Source organism: Saimiri boliviensis, chromosome 12 (genome assembly GCF_048565385.1).
Source record: "Saimiri boliviensis isolate mSaiBol1 chromosome 12, mSaiBol1.pri, whole genome shotgun sequence".
Lineage (NCBI taxonomy): Eukaryota > Metazoa > Chordata > Mammalia > Primates > Cebidae > Saimiri > Saimiri boliviensis.
Window position 1 is genome coordinate 14,621,483 of NC_133460.1, and position 12,444 is coordinate 14,633,926.

Sequence of the window (12,444 nt, forward strand, 5' to 3'; positions counted from 1 at the left end):
GACACAATAGCAATTTCAGTCATATATCAAACCTACCACTGCCAAGAACGTTTCTCCCCTCGCTATTGAGTGATGCCATGCATTTCATCTGTGATGGAGATTCTAAGTTAACTCAAAGAATATGGTTTTCATATGTGAGGGCAGGGAGAATTGGGCATACCCAGACACAGCTGGCAAGAATGTAAAAATTTATATAAGCGTACTGGAGAAAAATTTAGCAATGTGTTCCAAAAGCCTTTAAATCATTCTGACTGCTCACCCTTTAACCCAGTGATATATGTCCAGGAAGTTATTCAAATAAAATGGTTTGTGAGTGTGAGTGTGTGTGTCTAAGTGTGTGTCTAAGTGTGTGTTTTATACCCATTTGTTCACTGTAATGTTTTAGGACTAGAAAAACATTGAAAACAACTTAAATGTTCAACTGTATGACATCAGGTAAATACATTACAATATACCCATACCATACAATAAACACCACAAAGCCAATAAAATTCATGCAGAAATAAAGCAGTTTTCAAACTGTGGGTCACATATTAATGAGTCAGGAAACCAATTTAGTAGACTTTGGCCAGCCTTTTAAATAGAATGAAAGGACAGAAAATATAAGAGTCCATTACTCATAGTAAGCATGGTTTTGTAAAATATTTTTCTAATGCATGTGTATTTATACTTGGTCATTATACAAAATGAATTTCTGACTGTGGGGCATAGTAAAAGAAAAATTGAAAGCCACTGTTGTAATAGAATATTCAGAAGCATGGGACTATGACAATAGTTATATATAAGTAGAAGACATAGTTAAAAATTATAGTATAATCCCAAATTTGAGATAATACCAATAATTAAATATATGTATTTGTATTTAATTATATGTATTATTTAAATATACACATAAATATATGCAAATATTTAATTATACACATTATATGCAAATTATCTTTATTTGCATTATATGTAATTTACAATATATATTTTTAAATTATATATAAATTGCAATTTATAAATTCTATGCACAATATAGAATTTGCAATTAAATATAATTTTCAAATTATATTCAATTGTTTGCATTGTATGCAAATTAATATATGCATAAACATTTAATTACCGGTATTATCTCAATTTTGGGATTATACTATAGGTTTTAATAAATTCCTGAACATATATCACTGGTTAAAGGATGAGCAGTTAGAATGATTTAAAGGCTTTTGCCACAGAAAAGACATCCTCTGGATGGTAGGATTATGGGAGAATGTAATTTTTGTCTATGTACTTTTGGTACTTTCTAAGCTTCTTATAATGTACAATTTTTGTGTTAAAAACTGGGGGCTATGGGGAAGGCTATTTTTCAGGTAAGGTGGTGGTAAGTAAATCACAACCTTTAGATAGCTCCTAACAGCAAGTGAATGGTGACAGAATAAATAAATGAGATGACCAGGAACCCATTCCATCCTCTGATACACTCCTATGAAAAATCATCTTTCAGAAATGCTGCACGCCCATGCGTTTAGGGAAGCAGCATTCCCGGAAAAGGGTGCCTATGAAAAACAAAATAGTAGTAGAATTAAAAGCATCCCGTATCATGGTGTAATAATATACACAAGTGACTGTTGTTCCTTTTTTTCATTTTTGAGATGAAGTCTTCCTCTGTCTCCCAGGCTGGAATGCAGTGGCATGATCTCTGCTCACTGCAACCTCTGCCTCCCAGGTTCAAGCGATTCTCCTGCCTCAACCCCCCAGGTAGCTGGGATTACAGGTGCCTGCCACTGTGCCCAGCTAACTTTTGTATTTTTTAGTAGAGACATGGTTTTGCCACGTTGGCCAGGCTGGTCTGGAACTTCTGACCTCAAGTGATCCACCTGCCTCATCCTCGAAAAGTGCTGGAATTACAGGCATGAGCCACAGCCAGCCTCTATTTAAAAAAATAAAAATAAAAATAAATTAAAAAAAAAGGAGGGGGAGGGGGACGAAAGACAGAAGAGAATGAAATAGAAGAGGAAAGGGCAAGAAAGTACAAAAAACCACCTAATATCCCCAGGTGACAAAAGGAAAGCCTGTCTTTGAAAAACAACAGTAAAAAAAACTTGACAAGGCTTTCATATAAGGATTAGAGATTTCAGCCACCAAGTATCTTTCTAAAGTTATTAAATTTTAAAATATCCAAGAACTCAACAAACTCATTGTTTAAATTGATAATGAGTTAATGAAGTGGGCAATGACCTGACCTCCTTTAATATTGGATGAGAAATTTTATGAGCTAGCTCTACTTCAGGTTCAGGTGATGATTTCGTTGTTAGATGAACAGAGTTACATTTAAAAAAAAAAAAAAGTTAAGGCGAGCTTTAGTATGGAAACATAATCATTAGTAACTTTATTTAAACTTGTTTCACCCCGGTGTGGCAGGTATCTGCTGAAATCGCTCAGTGTTGGATGAGAAAAAGATGGGTCTTCTGTATTCATTCCACTCCTTTATTTTCCAAATCTTTCTTGAATATAGATTCTACCCTGGCCTCAAAATGTTTATATTCTTTTGGGGGGAGACAATGGCAGCTGGTAGATTTCTATTTAGTAGGTGATATGGAATCATGCTCTAAATGGAAAAGGATGCTTGCTGATGGAAATGGTGGGTGAGAAGGATTAAAACCACACTAATGCCATTCAGATAAAACATAACTATAAAGAACATAAATACAAAGAATAATGTAAGAAAAGTATGATGACTGAATAATAGCAGTAAATCACTTCTAGGCTGAAGAAGAAAAGCATCTGAGCTTCACCTGTGATACTTGGAGTACAAGAGGTAAAAAATTGTTAGGCAAATGGACAAATCCATTCTTTCAGATGTTACTGCAAAAATGTGGGCCCAAATTAAGATGGCTTCATTGATCACATGTGATTTTCAAAGGGTATACCAGCCAAATTTGTACCACTTTTTCATGTCTTGTGATTATTTGTGTACTCCTAGAACCCTGAACAGTACTAGAGTTAGCAGATAGTTATAAATAACCATCCAATGATGGTTTTATCTAATGTAAATATGGTTGCTTGATTGAAATCCAATGAAGATTTGAGAAGAGAAACATACATGCTGAAGGAACATAACTGGATTAATAAGAAACTACCAAAGGCACCTGAATAAACTTGTCTATACACTCTTTATTTCTATTGATAGCCGACTTCTTGTTTTTTTTTTTTTTTTAAAAAAAAAAAAGTCTACATGTTCTTCTTTTATCTAATTTGTTTCCTAGAGCTTTGCATGTTGATATGGTTTGGCTGTGTCCCCACCCAAATCTGATCAGGAATTGTAGCTCCCATAATTCCCTCATTGAGAGCGGAACCCAGTGGGAGATAACTGAATCATGAGGGTGATTTTTCCAGTATTTTTCTTGTGGTAGTGAATAGGTCTCACGAGATCTGATGGTTTTGTAAGGGGAAACCTCTTTTACTTGTTTTTCATTCTCTTGTCTTCTGCCATGTAAAATGTGCCTTTCCCCTTCCACCATGACTGTGAGACCTCCCCAACCATGTAGAACTGTGAGTCCATTAAACCTCTTTTTCTTTATAAACCATCCATTCTTGGGTATGTCTTTATCAGCAGCATGAAAACACACTAATACACATGTGCTATCTCATTTAATCCTTACAATTACCCCCATGAAGTCTGTGCTATTAGTAGCCCCATTTTACAGATAAGCAAACTGAGTCACAAAGTAGGTCAATAACTCATCCCAGGCCCCACAGCCAGCAGCTCATGCGGTCAAGTAACCACAACTAAGCAGTTGGCTCCAGAGCCTGTGATACCTCACTGCCCTGTGTTTCCAAGGCTACCTAAAATGTTCAGCAGACTGTACCACACCCTTTCTTCCAAAATTCACTTGAAATGGCTTGTTAAAATATCGTGACCTTCCCCAGGTGACTCTGTATCCATATGCCTTTGCCAGGTATTATCTGGGAAATCAAGGTGAGTTCCCATAAGGCCAGCATCATTCCTCAATAGATGCAAAGCAAATCAAAATCAAACAAAAGAAAAGGAACGTGAGGGTTGTCAGGCAGTGTGTGTATTGGGTCTCTACAAATAAAATGGTGTTAGTAAAATGGTAAATGAGCATACATCAGTTAGCTGGTATCTTTGGTAGACCAGATAACCCTTCTCATGGAGTCTCCAAGACACGCAGGAAGACAGATCTGTCAGTTCTGGGGTTTGTACCCACTGAGATCTGGTAGAGGCCCGCAGGTTTTAATGAAAACCATTTGCACTGTAAGGTGCACATGGGAGCGGGTTAATTTTAGGACAGGATTAATTGAGTTGTTTTATTCTCAGAAAAACCCTAAGTATGTCAACCCACTCCCAATAGACTCCTCTAGGCAGTTATCTAATAAACGGAAGCTTCCTGAATGGGCTACGTGCTGCCAAAACAGAACACTGGCAACAAAGGATCGAAATCTTCTTTTAGAGTTGAATAAAATTGGGTGCACTAGAGAAAGCCAATCACAGATGAGCAGGAAGATGTATAAAAGCCTCCCCACATCTTCTATGTCTTCCTTGCAGCTTTATGTGTCCTGTGCAGAGAAGGGAAACTTTTGGCATAAATATGCATTTGAATCATGAAACAAATGCACTTGCAGGAAGAGAGGTTGCAGGACAAATATTTAGGCAGAAACTATAAAATGGAAATGCGTTTGCCCCTCTCTTCCCCTAATGATGCTCTTTATTCTCCTCTTGTGCTGGGCAGTATCCCACACACATGCATTGCAAAATGTCAGGTGTAATTCAACAGATGTCATTGTGAAAATGGAAGGAAAAACAACCAGTCAACAGCCTCTCAAGAACTGTCTGTGCATAAATATGCTGACGGGCTTTCGTTTTCAGTGTGGTGGTCAACTGGGCCGTCCCACATGTGGGCAGACAAACGTGTTCCTGCCAAGTGAGTCAGACAAGCTGGGAATGTTAATTCCTTTGAATGCAGTTTGTGAAAAAAAAATATTGCTTTGTGGGAAAGAAGGGTATTTCATTATTATGCAGGCATGAGCCATCAGGGGGCAAAATGAAAAGGAAAAAAAATGTAAAAAAAGACTAAGACTAGCCCATTAAAGGTAGTTCTGCAAGGCAACCCTCAATTCAAAATAAATGAGTGTTCCCTGGGATCCCTAAGGTTAGACAGGAGTTAGAGCCCACCTCTCCCCACCCCCACAATCCTCTACCTGTAATAACACACACCGCAGGCACGTTTAAAGAGAAGAATCATTTCATTTCACCCTAGGACGTTTATGTACCACATCCTCGCCTCCTCCAAGCCTTTGCACGCTCTGTTCCCCATGCCCAAATACTCTTTCCTCATCACTCACTCTTAGTCTAAGTGACTAATTCTTACAAATCTCTCACTTCTCAGTTGAAGTGTCATTTCCTTTGGGTCACTGTGGCAGGCACCGTTACCTGCCTACCTAACAGACATCCTCTTCTTGCTAACAGAACTCATCTTTTGTCTGGGCAACAGTGTCCCCAGCTCTAGAAGATGACTCATGGCTGGACTAAGGCAGTCTACTCATTTTTGCCAAAGACTGGGTGATACAAGATTAGACAGACTCATTCACCCAACTGTCCACCTGGAAGTCTAATGGGCATCTCTTGTCCAATATGAAAATCCTGATCTTTCCCCCCAGCTGTTCCTCCTCAGTAAATAGAAACTCCATTCTTCCAGCTGTCCAGCCATAAATCTTGGATTCATCCACGACTTCTCATTTTGTCCAGTAACCCACACGTTATCTTCCAAATATATCCCGAACACTGTATTTCAGTGTTTAGATCTGACTGGTGCAGGCATTGGATTAGTGACCCAGGCTTGCACAATGAGATTCTTTTTCATGGATTTTTTTAAGGTTGGAGGTGAAAATGAAGGCAACTTACCTTTGGAGGCTTGGAGCAGGAAGAACCAACTCTTAGCAATTCTTACCAAGTCTATGCTTACCAGCCAGTCCAAACAACTATCACCTCTCACATAGGGTCCTGCAGTAACCTTGCCATTTGTTTCTCTGCATTCTCTCATCTCCCTATAAATGATTCTCGACAAGCACATGCATATATCATATCACGCACACCTTCTGTTCAATCCCACCAGTGTCCCCCATCTCACTAGAGGTCTTAGGTGATCTGGCTCCGACCTAACTAGCAGACTTCACACCTTAACTTTCCCGCTTCCTCACTGTGTCCCAGTCTCACTGACCTCCTTGCAGCCTCCCAAACATGCCAATCACAGCCAGGCATTAAGGCTATTACCTCAGCTGGAATGTCCTTTCCCCAGATTTCTACATGATGTTCCTCTCTTACGTCCTTCAGCGGTCTATCCAACAAGCCTCCCCTAACTACCTTCTTTAATTCCCCATTATTTTCTCTCCTCTGCTTTATTTTTCTGCATTTCATTTACCATCACCTGACATATTATACACTTACCTGTTTACCTGTTTATTATCTGTCTTTTCCAATAGAATATAGTTCCATGAAATAGTGTAGAACACTCATAGAAAGAACGTTTACTACGGGCCAGACACTACAATGAGCATTTTCCTACACGGACTTATTTAAAAAGGATGTTTGTTTGATTCACTGGTGTATACTCCATATACACAACAGTGTCTGGTGAGCAGATTTTTTAAAAATACATGGATAATACGATAAATGAATGTGATTCAGTTGTGGGAAGAAGGATGTACAGCAAATAGACTATGTATGGTCTTCTTGAAGAAATACTCTGCCCCATAAAAGGTTAAGGCCTGCCTGAAGAAAAAGTCTTTTTGCTGCTTTTCCTCTCCTCTTTCTTCAGATACTCTCATGCTAGGATATAATGCCCAGAGCTGCAGCTACCATCTAGAGTTCATGCCACAACAAACCATAGTTCAAAATCCAAAAGGTAACAGTGGCCAACGCAAGTATATAAACGACCTTCCCTTCCCATCCCAAATCTATCAGTTTATCTGATAGATTCAGATAAACTGCTGAATCTATCCCAGCACCACCTACCTGCATTTCTTGCTAAGTGAAATCTAAGTGTTCTAAGTAACTGTTCATTAAGTCTCCTCTTGGTTACAGCCAAAAGTATTCAAATTGACACACTCTGCATTTATGAACCTAAATTGTGATTGTCACTTGTTTGTCTTTCTTCTTATTTAGACCAAGTTTCACAAGGAGAAAAGTGCCTTGCTATTTACCATCTCCCTGGTATCTCGTACAACACTTGGTAAAGAATGAATGCCTTAAATACTTGTTAAACAAGCAATTCATTTCCCTCCCTTTGCCCCAGGAAGTTCCTGAGAACTAAAACTAAATGCCGACCCATTTCTATCTTTCTGAACCTTTAAATAAAGCTTTAATATTACACTTGGCATCTCCTAGCTCTCAGGTTGCTAAGACACATCTCTAAAAAATCAACTCTTTCTCCAGCTACATCTAAACTAGTAGGACATTTTTCAGACGTCAGAGCGGAAGATCTTTTAGTGACATCCAGCATGGTTGATCACTCTCTCCTTTTCAAAACCCCTAGTTCCATAAGACTGTATCTTCTTTGTTATTGTCTTCCTATGTCTTTGCTTCCTTTACAAGCTCATTTTTATATATTCTCCAATTTCAAATTGTAGTTCTAAAGTCTCTTCTCTTACCACCATATACTTGCTCCCTATGTAAAATCACCATGGACAATGGCTTCAATTATTGCCCTTATGCAGGTAATTCCCAAATTTATATCTCCTATCCCTGTCCTCTGAGCTGAGATACATCCTTCCTACTGTCTATTTGATATTTATACACGGATGTCTCAAAAACCACCTGAAACTCAACATTTTTGGAAGCTAGTTATCTTACCTGACTAATTGAAGCTTGGAAGAAAGTATCAGAAACTCACCTCAAATTGGGTTGAAATTTAAAAGGAAATATATTGGCTTATGTAACTAGGAATTTCTTGGATAGAGGTAGTGTTGAGCATGCCTAGATTTAGGATTTAAATAACAAAAGAAAGTCAGTTTCTCTCTCTCTCTCTCTCTCTCTCTCTCTCTCTCTCTCTCTCTCTCTCTCTCTCTCTCCAATTTCTGCTTACCTCTGTCTATTTTCTCTCCTACTGCAAACTACTTATCTCCATAGGTAAGAAACGTGACTAGAAAGCAGCTCCAACATCCCATCCTTGCTGCTCCAAGACTCTTAAGGTAAGTCCCCTTCATTTTCACTTCCGACCTTAAACATTTTCATGAAAAGGAATCTCATTGTACAAGCCTGGGTCACTAAGCCACTGCCTGTACCAACAGTGTCACCACACTGAAGCACACTATACTACAGCTGGGTCAGCAGGGCTTTCTGAAGGTAAATCTAACCAAAAACCAGATGATTGGATTAACAGTTATTCCAGGGAAGTGGGTATGGGCTGTGCTGAACAGATTAAGTGAGCAAAGCTCCTCTAACCCCAACCCTGCTCCTGTCCTTACAGTTTGTCTTGGTGACTAAAACCATCATTCTCTCATTCTGTTACACAAGCCAGCCAGAAACCTAGGAGTTCCTGCTGACTTTCCTCTCTCTCACCGCTCAAAGGCAAGCCAATGACATATCCATTCAATTTTACCTCCCAAATATCATTCAAAGTCAGCCACTTCATTCCATCATCACTGCCATCTCTCTAATCTAAGCCACAGAAATGTTATTCCTGGACTACTGAAAGAACTTCCTAGACGTATGTACTCTTGTCCCTCCAACCCACTCCCCACGTAGCAACTAGGCTGATCATTTCAAAGAATACGACTGAACATGCCACCTCTCTGCTAAAACCATTAAACAGCTCTCCATCTTTCCTAGGGCAAAAGCCTGACTCTTCAACATGGCCTACAAGTCCTTGCATGTCTTTCCTCTCCAGCCTCATCCTAAGCCATGCCTCTCCCTGTCTCCCAGAGCTCCAGCATTCTGGGCTTTTAGCTTTTACAGTAGGCAACGCACCTTCCCACTGTGAGGTTTTGGCACATGCTATTTTCTCTGCTTGGATTGGATTGCCACACACACACACACACACACACACACACACACACACACCCCGCTTCACCTTCTACTCATCTTTCAGGTCTCATCTCAAATGCCACTTACTCAGAGGAATGTCCCCAGCCCTCCAGTAAGTTAGATCTCTCACTAAATATGCTCAAATTGCCACCTTTATTATATTATCATACAGTACTGGGTATTGTTCCTTCAGAGTAGTCATTATGCTTGTAATTTTAACCTTATTTACTTTAATTGATTATATCTTTCTTTCTACTGGAGGGCAAATGCCACAAGAGCAAGAATCCATTGCTTCTGCGTACCCTTTTCTGTCTAGCATGCACCACAGTGCCTCACACGTTGCAAAGTACATCGCAAAGCACTCAATATGGGTTAAGAAATAAGTATCTGAATAATTTCTGGAAGGCATGGAGATTAAAAATACAGATTCTGGGGCCAAATCTGATGTCAGTCAAGGTACTTCTTTTTTGAGTTGATTTGTGTGTATCACTCTGGACAATTCACTTGTAATTCCTCCCTTCCCAACCAACTTTTTTTTGTTGTTGTTCTTTTTGCCCAGGCTGGAGTGCAATGGCCTGATCTCAGCTCACTGCAACCTCTGCCTCCAGAGATCAAGCTATTCTCCTGCCTCAGCCTCCTGAGTAGCTGGGATTACAGGCATGCACCATCATGCCCAGCTGATTTCTGTATTTTTAGCACAGATGGGGTTTCACCATGTTGGCCAGGCTGGCCTCAAACTCCTGATCTTAAGTGATCCGCCTTCCTCAGCCTCCCAAAGTGCTGGGATTAGAGCTGTGAGCCACTGTGCCTGGCCTAATTCCCCTACTTTAAGTTTCTTTATCTGTAAAATGTCAATTAACAGCAAAGTTTCTTATGAGGGCTTCACAAGATGTTCTACCTAAAACCCTTAGCACAAGTGCCTGGAACATAGAAGGCAAATATATCCATTATAATTAAGTTGAGATAAGAGCAACTGAAACCCCAAAATGATATGGCTTAAGCAAAACAGAAATGTATACCTGTCTTAGCCAAAGAGTTCTCACTGGGCTCTTTTTATCTGGTTGCCTCAGCATTTTCAAGACAAGTCTTTCTCTACATAGCACCTAATGACTATTCAAGCTTCAACTATCACATTCTCCCTTTCACCAACAGCAAAGAGGAAACTTCCTCATAAGGGTGTTTCACAGAAGTTGCGCACAGCATCTACTCTCAAATCCCATTGGTCCAAACTTAAGCTCACGTACCCACATCAGCCAGAAAGCAGTCTGAAAAAAAGTAGTCTTTATTCCAGACTGTCATGTGTCCAAGAAAAACGGAGACACGAGAAGCAACCTCTATCTAAACAAGACAGTGACAAGAGAATCCTTCTGTGAACACTGGGCATTTTATGTCAAGGAGTATCTCCATAAAAGATGATATGGGAAAACAGGTCTGCAGAAGCACCATCCACAGCAACTCATCTTGTCACAGTAGGCAGCATGTAAATGTATTTGTTCAATTTTAAGGAAAACCACTTCCATGGCCACACCAAATGTGTACCTTCTTAATCCACAGGACCATGCTTCACAGGAAAGCTGTTCAGCTCTGGTCTTGCTCAAGATCCCCCTGACCTCTTTCTCTGCCACGACGGGAGAGTAGCTTTGAGAGATCCTTCACACTGTCACTCTCCTATGACTATAGGGGGAATTGCTCTCTGAATATATGCAAGATGCTGACAGGTGCCAAGCTGGACTTCTCAGGAAGCCCCAAGGTAGTCTTCTGCCCACAGAATCCCCCATAGGGCAAGTCATGGACAGAAGGACTCTGGCTTTGTCGTACCTGACATGCCAAGAACATCTCCATCTGTCACTAACCACTGCTTCAGAAACTTAATCTTGCTTCAGAGTTGAAGCCATCCTGTCACTCAGCTCCAACTCACTTGGGAAAAGTCTAAAAAAGAAATCTTTGGCCTCACGGTGAATCCTCAAGTCTTATAGAAAAATGACTCTGCAGCAGTTCAAAGAGAGAAGTATTTACTTTTTATCCCCTTTCATGCAGAAGAGATAGAAGCATTGAGTATTATTTTGATAATGGAAACTAAACTCTAAATAATAGCATCCAAGAGCAGTAAGCACACTCAGAACACATATTTTGTTTCATCTCATGGTAATTGTATATGGAATCACCATCCTTATTATTAAAAGCTTTTATCCAGGGCCAGTAGGTGCCCGGGGCACAAGAGGGGAGTTTTACTAAATCTATATCTATCAGGACACAAGGAATACATGGAGGACTTAGAAATAAGTCCCAAGAACATAGAAATAAGATTGTCTTCTGACCACTTATCAAAATGTATCCAAAATTTTAAAGTGCACTGTTCTTCCATTTTCTATACAAACATTTCCAGAGCACAAGAATGCTTTCTGCGGCCTTGTTTGTAAAAGGATGGAAACTACAGAGATGGCCAGCAGGAGAGAAGTGGTTAAGCAAAGCATGATCCATCCCCATGGAAAAATACAATGTAGATATTACCAAATGAGCTAGACGTCTCTGCTGGGTCAGCGAAAAGCGTTCACTATCTCATGACAAGGAAAGAAGGAAACAAGTAAACAAAGCCATCAACATAAAACAAAACAAGGAGACAAAATCCACGCAGTCTCTGAAGTTAACCAGGATGGCTTAAGTACCTCCCAGCTCTGCGACTGTGTGCAAGTTATACATCATCTCTAATCCACAGTTTTTTCATCTAAAACATGAGGAAACAACAGGACTATGTCAGAGGATCTTGGGAGGATTAAATACACCAACTAGTCTAGTAGGCGGTGAGTCAGCATGGTATGTTAAGTACAGGGAGCAGCAGCCGTGTTCACGATAGACAATGTCTCATCAGTATCATCGTACTTCATCAGTGGCCACATCTTAATCTACTGTATTAATCACACAAAGGGGAGGAAACACAGCCGGCTTGAAGCAGTGGCTCCCATCTGGCGAATGAAGTTGGCAGTGTGAGAAGGAGGATGATGAGCCGTGGAGAGAGTCTTCATTTTATTTGCATTTATTTGTTAGTTGTCTTTTCTCTTTTACAATGAGCTCGTGTTACTTCCATAGTAAAGGATGGCTTTTGGGTGTGTGTTTGGTTGGGGGAGGGTTCTTTAAGATGGGCCTCTAACAATTAAACCTGAACTGTATCTCGTAATGGATTAGTACAGAGATCAGCAAAATTCCCAGAGAAGACTCTAAGCCCCAGGACCTGATGGTAACTTAACTGGAAGCGGGAATAGGTCTAAAGAAAGAACTGACTACAGATGGGCTGGAGGTGAGGACACCACGGAGTCCTAGCAGCTTAGGAGGAAGAGAGACAACAGAGTTGGCAAGGCCATCCAAGGTACAGGCAGGGTCAAGGGAATTGGAACCCTCAGACCCATATTTGCAAATGTGTCCCC

At 40.1% G+C, this 12,444-nt stretch overlaps 1 protein-coding gene across 1 annotated transcript in view; it reads right to left on the minus strand.

Moving 5' to 3' along the window:
• Positions 1 to 12,444, minus strand: part of HS3ST4 (heparan sulfate-glucosamine 3-sulfotransferase 4) — a 439,431-nt gene that overhangs the window by 405,619 nt on the left and 21,368 nt on the right. The gene's annotated exons all lie outside the window — the stretch shown is intronic.